The sequence below is a fragment of the Pteropus medius genome, unplaced genomic scaffold (assembly GCF_902729225.1).
Source record: "Pteropus medius unplaced genomic scaffold, Ma_sr-lr_union100, whole genome shotgun sequence".
NCBI lineage: Eukaryota > Metazoa > Chordata > Mammalia > Chiroptera > Pteropodidae > Pteropus > Pteropus medius.
In genome coordinates this window covers 4,939,034-4,956,686 of record NW_024340698.1, presented here as the reverse complement: position 1 = coordinate 4,956,686, position 17,653 = coordinate 4,939,034, and positions in this window count along the sequence as shown.

The following is a 17,653-nucleotide window of genomic DNA, read 5'->3' as shown; positions in this document are numbered from 1 at the left end:
ATTTGACCCCTTTTACCCTGTACACCTGCTCCCTCCCCCCAACCCTCCCCTCTGGTAACTACTAGTCTACTGTCTATGAGTCTCTGTCCTGTTCGTTTGTTGCTTTTAGGTTTATATCCCACATATAAGTGATAAAATGTGATTTTTAAACTTTTTTTTCTGGCTTATTTCACTTAACATGATTATCTCGACATCCATCCATGTCATTGCAAATGGCCATATTTCATCTCTTCTTATGAAGTCGAATAATATTCCATTGTATATATCTACCACAGCTTCTTTAGCCAATCATCTATTGTATGACACTTCAGTTGTTTCCATGTGCTGGCTACTGTGAATAATGCTGCTATGAACATCGGTGTGCAAATGTCTTTTTGGATATGAGTTTTCAAGTCTTTGGGGGTAAATACCCAGTAGAGGGATTGCTGGATCACATGGTAGATCAATTCTTAGTTTTTTGAGGGACCTCCATACTGTTTTCCATAGTGGCTGTACCACCAGCAGTGTATGAGGGTTCCATTTTCTCCACATCCTCCCCAATATTTGTTATTATTTGTCCTGTTGATTACAGCTATTCTAACAGTTGTGAGATGGTATCATTGTGGTTTTGATTTGCATTTCCCTAATAGCTAGCAATGTTGAGCATCTTTTCATATGTTTGTCAGCCATTTGTATGTTTGGGAGAAGTGTCTGTTCAGGTACTCTAAACATTTTTTGATTGTATCATTTGTTGTTGTTGTTGTTATTGAGTCGTATGTGTTCTTTGTATATTTTGGATATTAGGCACTTACCAGAGGCATTGCTTGCAAATATATTTTCCCATTTGGGAAGCTGTCTCTTTACCTTGTTGATGGTTTCTTTTGCTCAGCAGAAGCTTTATAGTTTGATGTAGTCCCAATAATTTATTTTTGCTTTCACTTCCCTTGCCTTTAAGGTCAAATTCATAAAACCCTCTTTAAGCCCAAGGTCCTTGAGTTTTGTTGCTATGTTTCCTTCTATGCATTTTATTGTTTCAGGTCTTATATTCAGGTCCTTAATCCATTTTGAGTTAATTTTGGTGTGTGGTGATAGACAAGAGTCTAATTTCATTCTTTTGCCAGTGGCTTTCCAGTTTTCCCAGCATCATTTATTGAAGAGGCTTTCTTTTCTCCACTGTATGTTTTTGGCTTTTTTGTTGCAAATTATTTGCCCATATAAACAAGGATTTACTTCTGGACTCTCAATTTTGTTCCATGGTCTGTGTGTCTGATTTGCAGCCAATACAATGCCATTTTGATTATTGTCACTTTGTATTATAGTTTGAAGCCAGGCGGAATGATGCCTCTAGCCTCATTCTTTTTTCTCAGGATGGCTTTGGCAATTCGTGGTCTTTTGTATTTCCATACAAATCTGATGGTTTTTTGTTTTATTTATTTAAAAAATGCCAATTGGATTTGATGGGGATTGCATTAAATCTGTATAATGCTTTAGGTAATAAGGTCATTTTAACTATGTTGATTCTTCCAATCCAAGAACACGGAATATCTTTCCATTTCTTTGTACCTTTTCGATTACTTTTAATAGGGTCTTATAGTTTTCATTATATAGGTTATTTGCATATTTCGTTAGATTTTTTCCCTAGGTATTTTATTCTTTTTGTTGCAATTACAAAAAGAATTATTTTTTCAACTTCCTTTTTTGACACTTCATTATTAGAGTATAGGAACACTATGGATTTTTGAACATTGATTTTTTATCCAGAAACTTTACTGTATTTGCTTGTTGTTTCTAGTAATGTTCTTGTGTAGTCCTTAGGGTTTTCTATATAGAGAATCATGTCATCTGCAAATAGTGACAGTTTAACTTCTTTGTTTCCTATTTGGATGCCTTTTATATCTTTCTCTTGCCTGATGGCACTTGCTGGGACCTCCACTGTTATATTGAATAACAGTGGCGATAGTGGACAGTCTTGCCTTGTTCTTGATCTTAGAGGAAAATTTTTAGTTTTTCGCCATTAAGTATAATGTTGGCTGAGGGTTTGTCTTAGATGGCCTTTATTATGTTAAGGTTCTTTCCTTCAATACCGATTTTGTTAGGTGTTTTGATGATAAATGAATGCTGTATTTTGTCGAAGGCTTTTTTGCATCTACTGATATGATCATATGATTGTTATTTTTTCAATTGTTTATGTGGTGTATGACATTAAACGATTTGCATTTGTTGAACCATCCCTGTGCCTCTTGGATGAAGCCCACTTGATCGTGGTGTATAATCTTTTAAATATGTTGCTGTATTAGGTTTGCTAGTATCTTATTTAGGATTTTTGCATGTATGTTCATGAGAGATATATATCTTTTTGTGTGTTACCTTTACCAGGTTTTGGTTTCAGGGTAATACTGGACTCAAAATGAATTAATGCCTCCTCTTCAATTTGTTGGAAGAGTTTGAAGAGAATAGATAGGTATTAAATCTTTTTTCAATGTTTGGTAGAGTTCACCAGTGAAGCCATCTGGTTCTGGACTTTTGCTTTTTGGTAGGTTTTTGATGATTGTTTCAATTTCCATACTGCTGATCGGTCAATTTAGATTTTCCAATTTTTCTTTCTTCAGCCTAGGAAGGTTTTATCTTTTTAGTAAGTATTGGTCTATTTCTTCTAGGTTGTTAAAATTTAGTATTTTATATATTTTTATAGTATTGTTGTATGATTCTTTGTATTTCTGCGGTGTCTGTCATAATTTCTCCTTTTTCATCCCTGATTTTGTTTATCCGTGTCCTTTCTCTTTTTTTCTTTAGTAAGTTTAGCCAGGGGTTTGTCAATTTTATTAACCTTCTTAAAGGACAACCTCTTCATTGTATTTATTTTTTTTCTATTTTTTTCTTTTTAATTTCATTTATTTCTGCTTTAATTTTGATTATTTCTTTCCTTCTGCTGACTTTAGACTTCATTTGTTATTCCTTTTCTAGTTTTTATAAGATGAAGCATTAGGTTGTTTATTTGGGCTTGTTCTTGTTTTCTGAGTTAGACCTGTAATGATATGAACATTCCTTTGTTAATGCTTTTTCTCTGTCCCAAAAGTTTTGATATGTAGGACTATCATTATCGTTTTTCTGTGTATCTCTTGGTCTCTTTTTTTTTATTTCTTCTCTAACCCAGTCATTCTTCAGTAGCATGTTGTTTAATTTCCACGTATTTGTGGTTCTTCCACTTTGTTTTTTCAGTCGATCCCTGCTTCAAAGCATAATGATCAGAGAAGAAGTTTGGTATGATTTTAACCTTCTTATATTTGTTGAGGCTATCTCTGTGTCCCAGTATGTGGTCAATCCTTGAGATTGTTCCTTGCTCACCAGAGAAGAATGTATAAGCAGCTGTTTTGAGATGAAAGGCTCTGTAAATGTCAATTATGTTTACTTGGTCTCATGTGTCACTTAAGGATGTTATTTCCTTACTGATTTTCTGTTTAGATGATCTGTTAATATCTGATGGATGATAGTGTTTTGATTTGTTTCTCTTTTTAGTTCTGTTAGTAATTGCTTTATATATTTCGAAGCTCCCTGATTGGGAGCATTGATATTAACAAGTGATATGTCTTCTTGGTGCATGATTCCCTTTATCATTATGAAGTGTTCCTCAGTATCTTTGTTTAGCTTTTTTATTTTGAAGTCTATTTCATCAAATATTAGTTCTGGCACTCTCGCTTTTCTCTGAATGCCATTTGCTTGAAACATCATTTTCCACCCTTTCACTTTCAGTCTGTATTTTTCTTTGGAACTGAGATTTGTCTCCTGGAGGCAGCATTTGGTTGGATTTTGTTTTTTGATCCAATCTGAATTTCGTGTCTTTTTATTGGTGAATTCAGTCCATTTACATTAATTGCAGTTATTGAAATGTGAGCTCTTCTTATGCCACTTTATCTTTTGCTTTCTGGTAGCTGGGTGTTTTCATTGCTTCCTTTTTCCTTATATGTCTGTTTTTGATTTTGGTTGGGTTTTCTGGGGTTTCCCTCTTGTCCTTGTTTTATGTTGTATACTTCTGTTCTGAATATTTGTCGTGTGGTTGCCATTAAGAATATGAAAAGGATATTTATATACATATAGTAATCCATTTTCTTCTGCATGCGCCTTATCTCCATTCTCCTTTGTGAATTTGGATCTTTAAATTTTCCCCTTTTCAGTCATTGTTGTCTCAATTTATCTCTATGCATGCTGAACTTTCATTACTGTCTTGCTATAGCAAATCTCTTCTCATTGCTTAAGCTTATAATGCCCTTTTCTTAGTAAGGATTGCACTCCCCTGCTTCTATCTGCTTGCAAGCCGCCTCACTCATAGTCATGGTTTTTGTTTTTGTTTTTGTTTTTAGGTGAGCTGTCCCTTTTCAGTATTTCCTGTAATGCAGGCCTCCTGGTGGAGAATTCTCTCATTTTTTGTACATCTGGACTGGTCTTTATTTCTCCTTCATATCCAAAGGAGAGATTTGTTGGATACTTTATTCTTGGTTGGTAGTTTCTTTGCTTTAATAGTTTGAATATTTGATTCTACTCCTTTCTAGCTTGTAAGTTTTGTTCCTAGAAGTCCAACAATAATTTAATGGGTTTTCCTTTATAGGTTATCATCTTCTTTTCCCTGGCTGCCCTGAGAGTTATTTCATTGTCTTTTATTTTTGATAATTTTAATAAAATGTGTCTTGGAGAAGGCCTTTTTGGGTTGAAATAATTGGGTGTTCTGTTGACTTCTTGAATTCCAAACTCCAGCTCATTCCTTGCATTTGGGAAATTCTCATCAACTGTTTTTTTCAAAATACTTTCTGGTCCCTGATCCTTTTCCTCTCCTTCAAGAATTCCCATTATTCTTATGTTTTCTCTCCTGATGTTTCAGCTAGTTCTTGTATTTCTCTTTCACAATTTTTCATTCTTTGGTTTCTCTCTTCCTCCTTCTGATTTATTTCTAGATTTCTGCCTTCGATATCACTGATCCTTTTCTCCATTTGGTCGACTCTATTTCCCAAGCTAGCTATTTCATTTTTCAACTCTTGCAGTGTTGTTTGTTTGTTTATGTTTGTTTGTTTTTATCTCCAGAAGATCTATTCTGTTCTTTCTGAGGGATTCAGTCTCCATGCTCTGCTCATCTAGTTGTTTTTTTAATTCCTGAAATTGTTGATATGATCCATTTCAGATCTCACTGAGTTTTTTCAGAAGTACCATCCTGAATTCTCTGTCACTTATGTCACATATTTCTGTCTGTAAGCTTATTTTCTGGAGATTTTTCTCTTTCTTTCTGAGATGCCTTGTCACTTTGGTTGTTCATGGTGATTAATAAACTATTTCTCTGCTTGGACATTAATGTATTCTGCTTTTTTGTTCCCCCAGAAAGAAGATTTATTATATAAAGGTCTCTTTAACCTATTGCAATGAAGGCATTTTTCTTTTGTTTTTCAACACGTGGCATCTAAGCCTCTTGATCCCTGCTTTATATAAAGCCTTAATAATGCCTTTTTTTCCTTATAGATGTTTAATCATGCTCACTACCCTCAGTTTCAGTCCCTGTCAGTGTTAGCAATAGTTTTGTTAACATTTTCTCTGATTCCTCTGGTGCTTTGTGGTGTTCGGTCTCAGAGATATGGTGGGGAGAGGCCCTCTGGGTTGAGGGATGGGGACTGCAGCTCAGTCTCGATTTTGCTACCGGTGCTGGTAAAAATCAACTGCTGTTTCTCTGCTGTCCCCGCTTCTCTGCTTTCTGCGCTGATGACCGGGCACTGCCACCAGCAGCTTGGAGCTCACAGCACTCCCATGCTGGCCTGTTCAGGGAACTTGCCATACCTACCTTCTCCCTCCTCCTTCCTCCTACAGAGAGCTCTGGCTTTGAGAGGCAGCTTTTTTGTTTCACCCAGGCCACTGCCCAACTCCTGGTGTTCTGACCTGTGGTAGCTCTTATGCGCAGTTCCCATGCTCATACTTGCTGGTGTGCAGTTTGGGTGTTTTTTGTTGAGTTTTAGATGTTCAACTTATTTTTGTTTCATGAGGAGAGATCTGGGGACATCTCTCACTCCGCCATTTTTTGGACGTCACTTTTTTTTAGTTTCTTTTTGGAGTCTTCTTACGTTTTTGCATTTGGGATATTTTTTTTCCCCTCTTATTTTGTCTACCTCTCTGTATTTGTTTCTATATATTAGGTAGTTCTCCTGCATTTTCCAGTCTTGGAATGGTGGCCTTATGTAGCAAGGGTACTGTGGGACCCAGTGTTGCAGTTTCCCTGGTCACCTGATACGGATGCTTCAGGAGTGTCCCTTGTGTGGGTTGTGTGTGCCCTCTTGTTGTAGTTGAGCCTTGATTGCTTTCGGCACTTCAGTGGATGAGATTGACCCTCAGGCTTACTGGCTGTGAGGATTAGCCACCACCATAGAGTGCAAGCTGCTGTGCTGGGGCTGATCTTACAATGCAGGATTCGTTCAATGGGCTCTGGTGCCTATGGAGACCACTCTTTGGGTGTGCCACTTTTGAGGCTAATTGGGCTCTGTTCTATTTTGGTTTGAAGCTGGCCACCAGGTGTGCTTGTTCTGGGATCTCTTGGAATTGGCTCCTATGTAGGCCAAGGTCAGCTGCTGCCTGTGAGTGGTCTGGGTCTATCTGGTAGGAACTACAAAGCAAACTGCAATTGCTCACTTCTTATACTGGGCCTAGAGGTGCTGGGAGAGGCCAGGCTGCAAATTAAGGCTGGCTGCCACTGGTATCAGGCATGGGGCAACTCAGCAAAAAGCTCAGATAACCCCTAGGCCTGCCACCACCTGCCAGCTATTCATAAGGCTCAGTCACTGAATGAGCTGTAGGTGGTACTGCTGCTATGGGAGTTGACTTGGGTAGGGTCTCTTGAAGTCACCAGCATGGGGCAAGTGGTGTTCAATGAGCTAATGCAGATTCAGATTTGGCACCGGTGCTGAGTCTGGGGCCACTGCAAAAGTCTCAGAGCACACTAAGGCCAGCTGCCTGCTACTTGGGGGGCCCCCAGACCCCTAAGAGTTGTCCAAGAAAAACTGCAGTGCAGGCTAATTACAGCTGCCTGCCAGCCAAGAAAAAGCCTTTGGTGGTGCACAAGTTGTGTGATAACTCCTTGGGAGGAGTCATCAGGGCGGAGTGAGCAAGGCTTATCAAGCCAAAGAGGATTCAGATTTGGCCGTGTTGGGGGAGGGCTCAGCACAGGGAAGATAAGGTCTGTCCTCCAGCTACATGGGAGGAGGGTTCAATACAGGGACATTGGTGGCTTTCCTTCCAGCCCTTGCCCTGAAGCCACACAACTCAGTCTCTCTGTATGTTTTTGACACTTCCAGAGCAGCTGTAAACTCCGCCGAAGCTCAAGGTGAGTGCTTGGGAGTAAGAGAGTCTGTGTGCGAGCTCAGAATCATGCACAATTTGAAACTTATGAATTGTTTATTTCTAGAATTTTCCATTTAATATTTTCAGACTGCGGTTGACTGCAGCTAACTGAAACTGTGGAAAGCAAAACCACGGATAAGGGAGTGGGTGAGAAACTGCTGTACAGTTTTGATAATCTTAAGAGATCATATTTAGAATCTGAGACAAATGCCAATCACTCTGCAGTGATTGAAGCCAATTTGATACGAATAGCTTTTAAGACCCAGAAGAAGTATCAGCCAAGTGCAGAGTGCTTTTCTGTTGGCTTTCTCTCTGTCTATGTTTTGAATATATTTTCATTCATTAAAAGAAGCTAATGAAGTTTAATGTATTTTGAGAGTGTCTATTGTGTAATTTTATCATGTATTTTATCACTAAATTAAAGTGAAGAATCCACATTCTCACACAGTGCAAGACAAAATACAATATACTGAAGGAAAAGTCCAATTATCTAAACAAATGTTAGCTATCGTGGGATTTTTGTGTTTTATTATATTAAATTGTCTCTGCCTAATTAAATATTTCAATTCTAAAAGCCAAAAGGTCAAAAAGAGATAATGATGTATTAATGCTAATTCTTAACCAAGCAACAAATATTTATTAAGCTTCTTTTACGGGCTTGGCAAAGTGCTAATAAGGAATACAGAAACCTAAGATATAATGCTATTTGTTTTTTATTGAATTGATTATGTGCCAACTATTTGCATACATTTATCTCATTTAATTTTACCTAATTGTTTATCATGAGGTGTAGGTCATATTCCTCCAATTATATGGGTGAAGAAACTGAGGCCCAGAGAGATTAAGTGACTTGTTCAAGGTAACTTAGAAAGTGTTGGAGCTATGATTCATTCAAACAGATTGGTTTGACTTTAAAGATCATTCTCCTAAATACAGCTCTCTACATCCTCCTCAAGGAAGAGATACTTTCTTTGAGCTGGGGCCAAACCAACAACCAAAGGATACCTGTGGAATATGCTCTGTGGTCCTTTATTTGATCAGGTGGACTGCTCCTAACTGAGAGAAGTAAGGCTGATGCATGTAAAGCAATAAAATATTGCCCTCAAGAATATATGATGAAAACAGAGTATCTCATGTTTTTTCTGTGTCCTTTCAACCCTTCCTTAAAAATAATAGCAGCATCTCTTCAGTTTTTCCACATTATTCTAGTATAGAGAGAGTCAAGGCTAGTGTGACCTATGGAATAATTCCATTATCTTTTCAATTCCAGCTCAAAGTGCTGTGTGCTGTAGGAATAAATAAGACACAGTCCTCTCTATCCTCAAGGATACTGATAACCTCTGGGTCCTGTGGTTTTTCCCAGTGCAAGTAGTTACAGATCTATTCTAACTCTGGTCCCTTTGGTAGCCAGTATTCTTCTAATTTTGAGTATTATACTAAAACTTCAAAGGAAGGGAAACATTTTCTTCCCCCAGAGGTAAACAGAAGCTACATTCTCTGGCATTATTGTATTGTGCATTTTATATTCTTTGGAATCTCATACCTGGGTTGATTTCTCCCCTCCACCACCAAGCTTTTCCTGTCCAACTGCTGCTTGTTCTTCAGGGTCTTACTGTACGAAGCAGTTCCTGGTCACCTCAGCCCATATTGATATCTCCATTCTAGAACAATTGGGCAGAATCAGCTTCGAGTCTCAGCTTATTGGCTGTGTATTGTATGTAAGTCAAGTCGTTTTGCCTCTCTGACCTTCTGTTTCCTTATAGAATGGGGAAAAACTTGTACCTACCTCAGGGAATTCAATTCAGTGTGATTGCACATGTGAGATACTTAACCCAGTGTCAGGCAAATAATAAATACTTAGTAAACAACAGCTATCATTATTATTATCATAATAGTCATCATCATCATTGCTATTAAATACAAATTTAGTCATCTCATTCTCTGGCTTATGTAACTTCACTGGCTCCCAGTTGCCTAAATAATCAAATCCAAACTTCTTAAGTTAGTGTTTATTATCCGGCTCCCACGTACTTTTGCAGTCTTTTCCTCTATATGCTCTCTTTAATGTTCCCTTAATTCTTTGATTGCATACTATTAATGCTCCAACCCATCTGCCATGGTTCTCATTGTTTCTTAAAACTTCCAGGGTTTTAATTGTTTCAGGCCTTTATGGGTACTTTCCCATCTCTCAGAAATAGCTGTCTCCCATCCTGAAATGCCTCTGAATTCAGCTGTATAAGGTCTTTTCCAAATTTCTGTCATTCATTCATTCATTCATTCATTCATTCATTTATTCAAGAAGTATATGTTGAATACCTACTGTGTATCAGGCCCTATCCTAGGTGCTGGGGCTTTAGCAGTGAACAAAACTTCATATAAAGGGATCAAAATCCCTCCTCACAGAACTTGCATTGCTAATCAGTTAATTTAAACAGTTCAGTTTAACAAACATTTGTTGTCTATCTACAATGTGCCCAATACTATGCTAAGCACTGAGGGCACAAAATTGAGTATAACTTAACCCCTAGCCTCAAGGGTGTAGTCTGGAGAAAGAAGACTTCTAAACAGATACTTTGCATGGATTGTGGTAGGAAGCCCAATAGAATTAAACCCAGGGTTTTGTGAAAGTACAAAAGAGGGGCACACAGTTCAATCATGGGAGAAAAAAAGAGTTTAGAGAAAGCTTTTCTGGAGGAAGTGATAGAACTGAGTCTTGAGGAAAGATGGAGTTTTTTTAGTAACAATTTTTTAATTTTTCAATTAGAGTTGGCATATAATATTATATTAGTTTATATATCAGGTATATAACACAGTGATCAGACATTTATATAACTTATGAAGTTATCACTCCATTAAATCTAGTACCCATCTGACACCATACATTGTTATTACAATTTTATTAACTATATTCCTTATGCTATACTTTACATCCCCATGACTATTTTGTAACTATAATTTGTACTTCTTAATTCCTTCCTCTTTTTCACATCCCGCCAACCCCCCTTTCCATCTGATAACCATCAAAATGGTCTCTGTATCTATGAGCTTGTTTCTGTTATTTGTTTATCTCGTGCTCTATATTCCACATATAAGTGAAATCATATGGCATCTGTCTTTCTCTATCAGACGTGCTCCACTCAGCAAAATACCCTCTAGGTCCATCCACGTTGTTGCAGATGGCAAGGTTTTCTTATGTTTTTATAGCTGAGTAATATTTCGGTCTATATATGTACCGCCTCTTCTTTATCTATTTATCCATTAATGGACACACAGATTTCTTCCATATCTTGGCTATTGTAAATAATGCTGCAATGAACATAAGGATTCATGTCCCTTTGAAGTAGTTTTGAGTTTCTTCAGATAAATGCCCAGAAGTGGGATAACTGGGTCTTTCTTGTCCCTTGTTATAGCCTTTGTTTTAAAGTCTATTTTGTCTTGTATAAGCATTGCTACCCCAGCTTTTTTCCCCATTTTCATGAACTACCTTTTTCCATTCCTTTACTTTCAGTCTGTGTCTTTCAATCTGAAGTGAGTCTCTTGTAGGCAGCATATGTAAGGGTCTTGTTTTCTTATCCATTCAGCTACCCTACCTTTTGATCAGAACATTTAATCCACTTACATTGAAGTAATTGTTAGATGTGTAGTTATTGCCACTTTATTATTCATATTTCTGAAAAATTTTCCTTGTTCTTAAATCTCTCTAATATTTCTTGTAATACTGGTTTGGTGCTGATGAACTCCTTTAGCTTTTTCTAGTCTTGGAAGGGCTTTATCTGTCCTTCAATTCTAAATAATAGCTTTGCTGGGTGGAGTAATCTCAGTTGTAAGGTCCTTGCTTTTCATCCCTTTGAAAATTTTGTGCCAATCCCTTCTGGCCTGCAAAGTGTCTGTTGAGAAATCAGCTTATAGTCTTATGGGAGCTCCGTTGTGGGTAACTGCTTTTTTCTTGTTGCTTTCAGGATTCTCTCTTTATCTTTAACCTTTGTCATTTTCATGATGATGTATCTTGGTGTGGGTCTTTTGGGGTTCATCTTGTTTGGGACTCTGTACTTTCTGGGCTTTTATGTCTATTTTCTTCACCAGATTAGGGAAATTTTTTGTTATTATTTCTTCCAATATATAAGTCTTCATTTCCTTCTTCTCTCTCTTCTCCTTCTGGTATGCTTGATGTTGTCCCAGAGGCCCCTTAAACTATCTTCATTTTTATGGATTCCTTTTTCTTGTTGCTGATCTGATTGGGTATTTTCTGCTACTTCTATTTTTTACAGGATGCTCTTTTTTAATTTAAAAATTTTAATTGAAATATAATAGACAATGAGTTGATCATATTTACAGTATAAATTCAATGAGTTTTTTCCAATTATAACCAATATCCAATAATATATTATTTCAGTACAGGTGTATAGCATAGTGATTAGAGATCTACACAGTTCACAAAGTGATCCTCCCATTAAATCTTGTACCCTCTAGCCCTTACATATTTATTACAATATTATTGACCATATTCCTATGCTACAGTTTATATCTTCATGACTATTTTGAAACTATCCATTTGTACTTCTTAATTCCTTTACCCTTTTTTCTGACCTCCCAATCCCCCTCCCATCTATTAACCCTTAAAATAGTCCCTGTATCTGAGTTTGTTTCCATTTTGTTGTTGCTTATTTTGTTCTTTAGATTCCACATGTATGTGAAATCATATGCCATTTTTCTTTCTCTGTCTGACTTCATTCTGTACAACACCTTCTAGGTCCATCCTGCAATATCTTTTTCCATCCCCTTACTTTTAGTCTATGTGTATCTTTTAATCTGAAGTGAGTCTCTTTTTAGGCAGCATACATAAAGATCTTGTTTTCTTATCCATTCAGCCACCCTCTCTATTGATTGGAACCTTAATTCTTTTTCAGTTGAAGTACTTGTTAATAGATATGTAGTTATTGTCATTCTTTATTCATACTTCTGATACGTTTTTTTTTTCTTTTTAAAAGAGTCCCTTAAACATTTCCTGTAATGTTAGCTTAGTGGCGATGAACTCCTTTAACTTTTTCTTGTCTGGGAAGCTCTTCATTTGTCCTTCTTATCTAAATGATAGCTTCACTGGATAAAGTAATCTTGGCTATAGATCCTGGGTTTTCATCATTTTGAATATTTTGTGCCAGGCCCTTCTGTCCTGTAGTTTCTTTTGAGAAATCAACTGCCAGTCTTATGGGTGCTCCCTTGTAGGTGACTAATTGTTTTTCTCTTGCTGCTTTTAAGATGCTCTCTTTGTATTTAACCTTTGGCATTTTAATTATAATGTGTTTTGGTGTGGGCCATCTTTTTCAGAACTGTGCCACTGGACACATACTACACAAAGCCACACTAATAATACCAGGAGACTTAGGACCTTTGCCTAGTACATAGAAATAGACACAAAAAGGCAGCCAAAATGGGAAGGCAAAGAAGCAGAAACCATATGAGAGAACAGAATAGAGCTCCAAGAAAAATGGAGTCAAGCCATCTATCAGCTGCAGAGTTCAAAATGCTGGTTATAAGGATGCTCAATGAACTTAAGGGAAGAGTAGACAAACTCAATGAGCAGTTTAACAAAGAGATTAAAAAAACATAAAAATAGAGATACAAATTATAAAAGCGAACCAGTCAGGAATGAAGAATACAATATCTGAGATGAAGCATGTATTAGAGGGAACCAATAGAGTGGATGAAGTGGAGGATCGAATCACCAATACAGAGGATGGGGTATCTGAGGACACCCAGTCAAAATGGCAACAAGAAAAAAGAATCCAAAATAATGAAGATAATATAAGAAGCCTATGGGATAATATCAAATGTAAGAAGTTGAAAACTATTTGATGAAATAATGATGGAAAACTTCCCTAATCTGGAGAAGGAAATAGACATACAACATCAGGAAGCCCAGAGTGTACCTTATCTTTTAAATCACTGATTTGATCTTCTGCTTCATCTAATCTACTGTTAATTCTTTCTATGGTATTTATTTCAGTGATTGTATTCACTTCTGACTTGTTCCTTTTTATGTTTTCTATCTATTTGTTAATGTTCTCACTGAGTTCATCTCCCCTAAGTTCACTGAGCATCCTTATAACCAGTGTTTTGAACTCTGCATCCGGTAGATTGCTTGTCTCTGTTTTGTTTATTCCTTTTCTGGAGCTTTGTCCTGTTCTTTCATTCAGGACATGTTTCTTTGTCTCATCATTTTGGCTGCCTTCCTGTGTTTGTTTCTATGTATCAGGTTGGGCTCCAATGTCTCCTGGTTTTGATAGAGTAAACTTATGTAGTAGGTATCCTCTGGGGTGCAGTGGCACAGTATCCTTGATTACCTGAGCTCAGTGCTCCATCCAGGTGCATCCCTTGTATGGGTTCTATGTGCCTTCCTGTTGTAGTGAGCCTTGGTTGCTGTTTGCATGTTAGTGTGGCTGACTGGTTGTGAGTACTGGCTGTTGACTACAGTGGAGGAGCTGTTGTGCAGGGGCAACCCTACAGAGCAGGATTCACTTTAGCATGTCTCTGGTGCCTGCTTAGTCTGCCCTCCAGGTTGTAGTCTTTGGTGCTCTGACTGGTCCAAAGCCAGCCCTTGGCCTCCTGGGAGGGGCAAAACCTGTGCACTGCCCAGGGAAACCTGGCATGAGCCACCAAGCAATCTGCAGATGGCCACCACCCAAGCTGGGCTTACAGGTACCTCTAGAGGCCAAGCTGAAAACTGAGGTCAACTGCCACTGGTGCTGGGCTTGGGGCTGCTCAGCAAGAGGTATAGGGCATGCCGAGGCCAGTTGTTGCTTATTTAAGCTTTGTGAACCCTTGAGAGATTTTAGGAAATTTCAAAGCATTAGTCAAGACAGACCATTTATATGGAAAATCCACTGGAGGGCTGGGGTGGCCTGCAAGTTGGGTGAGGTGGAGTTTAAGGTAGTCACCAGGACAAAGTGACCAGTGTTAGCCATGTTGATGGAGACTCAGATATGGTGGTCAGCTGTCTGCATGGTGTGTGAGGGGAGGGCTTCTGCCAGCACTTTTGTCTGGAAGAAAGCTGCCCCTCCAGCCCTCACTCTGAAGCCTAGACAACTCAGTTCCTCCCCATATGTCCTCGGTGCCTTTAAACTGCTTCCCCAGCACTGGAGCTCAGAACAAGCGAGTAAGTCCATGCATGGGCCCTTTAAGAGGAATGCCTGGGATTCCAGCTTCCCTCCGCCTCACTCAGCTACAATCTCTACTAGTTTTCACAGTCAGATGTTGTGGGGACTTCTCTTCCTGGCACTGGAACCCTGGACTGGGGATCCTGGTGTGGGTCTAGGACCCTTCGCTCCTCCAGAGGAACCTTTGCAGCTGAGATAGCCCTCCCAATTTTTAACCACCACATACAGATGTGGGACTGGCCATTCTGCATCTCTGCCCCTCCTACTAGTCTTGAGGTGGCCTCTTCTGTATGTACCTAGTTGTAGGACTTCTGTTTAGCTAGACTTCATGTGACTCCTAATGGTGGCTACTCTATAGTTTAGTTGTAATTTTGATGTGGTCATGAGGGGAGGCAGGCACAGAATTTACCTACTCCACCATCTTGACCAGACCATTGAAAGAAGACTGAGTCTTAAAGTAAGAAGGTAGAAATGACAAGCCAAGCAAGGTGTGTCGTGTATGGCGATCCATAGGTAATTTTGTGTTGCTGAATTTTAAAATTCAGGGCACAGGATGACAGGAGCAAGGTTGAAAGAAGTAGGCCAAGACCTGATCCTGGAGGGCATTCTGTGCTAACACGAAGGAGCTGAAATTTTTATCATATATAGTTGTTTTCAAACATTGACGTGCATCACATTCACTTGTGGAACTTACTTAAAACCAATTAAAACTAATAAATTTGATGCCTAGGGCCCATCCCAGAGCCCATGAATTAGAATCTTTGCTGATCTGTATTTTTAATAGCTCAAAAATTTTCTGATACACTCCAAAATTTGAGTACTTTTGCAATGGGGAGTTATTAAAGGTTTGTTAGTAAGGGCATGACAATAAAATTTATGTTTTGGAAACATCACAATCACTCTGACAGAGCAGAGAATGGATTTACGAGGGAGACTGGAGGTAGAGAGACAAGCCAGGAGTCACTTTTCTAGATGAGAGATGACGAGAGTGTGACTTAAGACCTAGTGGCTGTGGAGATAAGCAGATGGAGATGAATTAAAAAAACTATTAAGTAGTTGAAATTTGCTAGTCTTGGTGACTGATAAAATGTAGATACAAAAGAGGAAGGAGTTAGGGATCATTTACAGGTCTCTGACTGTGATCTCTATATAAATAGTGATATGTAGTATAGCCACCAACTGAGATTGTTCCCTACAAGAAGGGCCCCTTTTCGATCCTTTACATTACCTGGAATTGCAAGGTCCAGAGAAAGTGCTTAATGAGTACTGAATCAAATGTGACTGAAGAGAGTCAAGACACCCAAGACCTTTTTCTTCAAAAAAGCTTTCTCTTCATTCCTTTATGCAATGGCTTTAATTCCAACTTTAGGAAAATCTTTTTTTCTGCATGCCTTATTTACTGCTGCAAATTCTGAAATTAAAGTGTATTGGAATTTAGCTCCCACAGTAGCCATGTAAAGACTTTTTAAAGGTTTGTTTATATTGAGTAGAATGTTTTTTGATAGGCCTGTAATGATAGTAACTTACCTCTTATGCTCGATTTGCTGTGTCCCAATAGATTTGATATGTTGTACGATTATCATTTGTTTCTATGTATCTCTTGATCTCTTTTTATTTCTTCTCTGACCCAGTTATTCTTCAGTAGCTTGTTGTTTAATCTCCATGTATTTGTGGTTCTTTCTGATTTCTTTTTACAGTTGATCTCTAGTTTCAGAGCATTATGATTAGAGAATATGGTTGGTATGATTTCAACCCTTTTATATTTGTTGGGGCTATCTCTGTGTCCTAGTATGTGGTCAGTCCTTGAGAATGTTCTATGCACACTAGAAAATAATGTATAAGCATCTCTTTGGGGATGAAAGGCTCTGTAAATGTCAATTATGTCCAGTTGGTCCAATGTGTCATTTAAGGATGTTATTTCCTTACTGATTTTCTGTTTGAATGATCTGTTCATATCCAACAGTGGGGACTTAGGTCCCCCACTATGATAGTGTCTGTTTCTCCCTTTAGTTCTGTTAGTAATTGCTTTATATATTTCAGAGCTCCCTGATTGGGAACATAGATATTAAGAACATAGGTATATCTTCTTGGTGCATGATTCCCTTTATCATTATGAAGTGTCTCTCAATATCTTTCTTTATCTTTTTCATTTTGAAGTCTATTTCATCCAATAATAGTACTGCTACTCCCACTTTTCTCTGAATGCCATCTGCTTTAAATATAATTTTCCATTCTTTCGCTTGGAGTCTATATTTGTCTTTGGAACTGAGATGTATCTCCTGGAGGCAGCATATGGTTGGCTTTTGTTTTGTAATCCAATCTGCAACTCTGTGCCTTTTTATTGGTGAGTTCAATCCATTTACATTTAGGGTAATTATTGAAATATGAGGTCTTCTTATAGCCATTTTTTCTTTTGCTTTCGGGTAGCTCGGTATTTCCATTTTTTCCTTATCCTTGTGTGTCTGTTTTTTATTTTTTATTATTTTGTTTGGGTTTTGTGGGTTTTCCCTCTGGTCCTTCTTGTTTTATGTTATATACTTCAGTTCTGAATCTTTGGCATGTGGTTACCATCATGAATATGTAAAGGAATATGTAAAGGTATACAGTCATCCATTTTCTTCTGCATGTGCCTTATCTCCATTCTCCTTAGCGAATTTGGATCTTTGAATACTCCCCTTTTCAGTCATTGTTGTCTCAGTTTGTCCCTATGTACGCTGAACATTCATTACTATCTTGCTATAGCAATTCTCTTCTTATTGTTTAAGCTTATAACGCCTTGTTCTTAGTAAGGGTTGCACTCCTCTGCTTCTATTTGCCTGATAGTCCCCTTACTCCTAATTATATATATATTTTTTGTCATTTTGTTTTAGGTGAGCTGTCCCCTTTCAGTATTTCCTATAGTGTAGGCCTCATAGTGGAGAATTTCCTCAATTTTTGTTTGTCTGCAGAGGTCTTTATTTATCTTTCATATCTAAAGGAGAGCTTAGCTGGATACATTATTCTTGGCTGGTAGTTCCTTTCATCTAATAGGTTGAATATTTGACTCCACTCCTTTCTGGCTTGTAAGGTTTGTGCTGAGAAGTCCAACGATAATCTAATGAGTTTTCCTTTATAAGTTACTGTCTTCTTTTCCCTGGCTGCCCTGAGAATTCTTT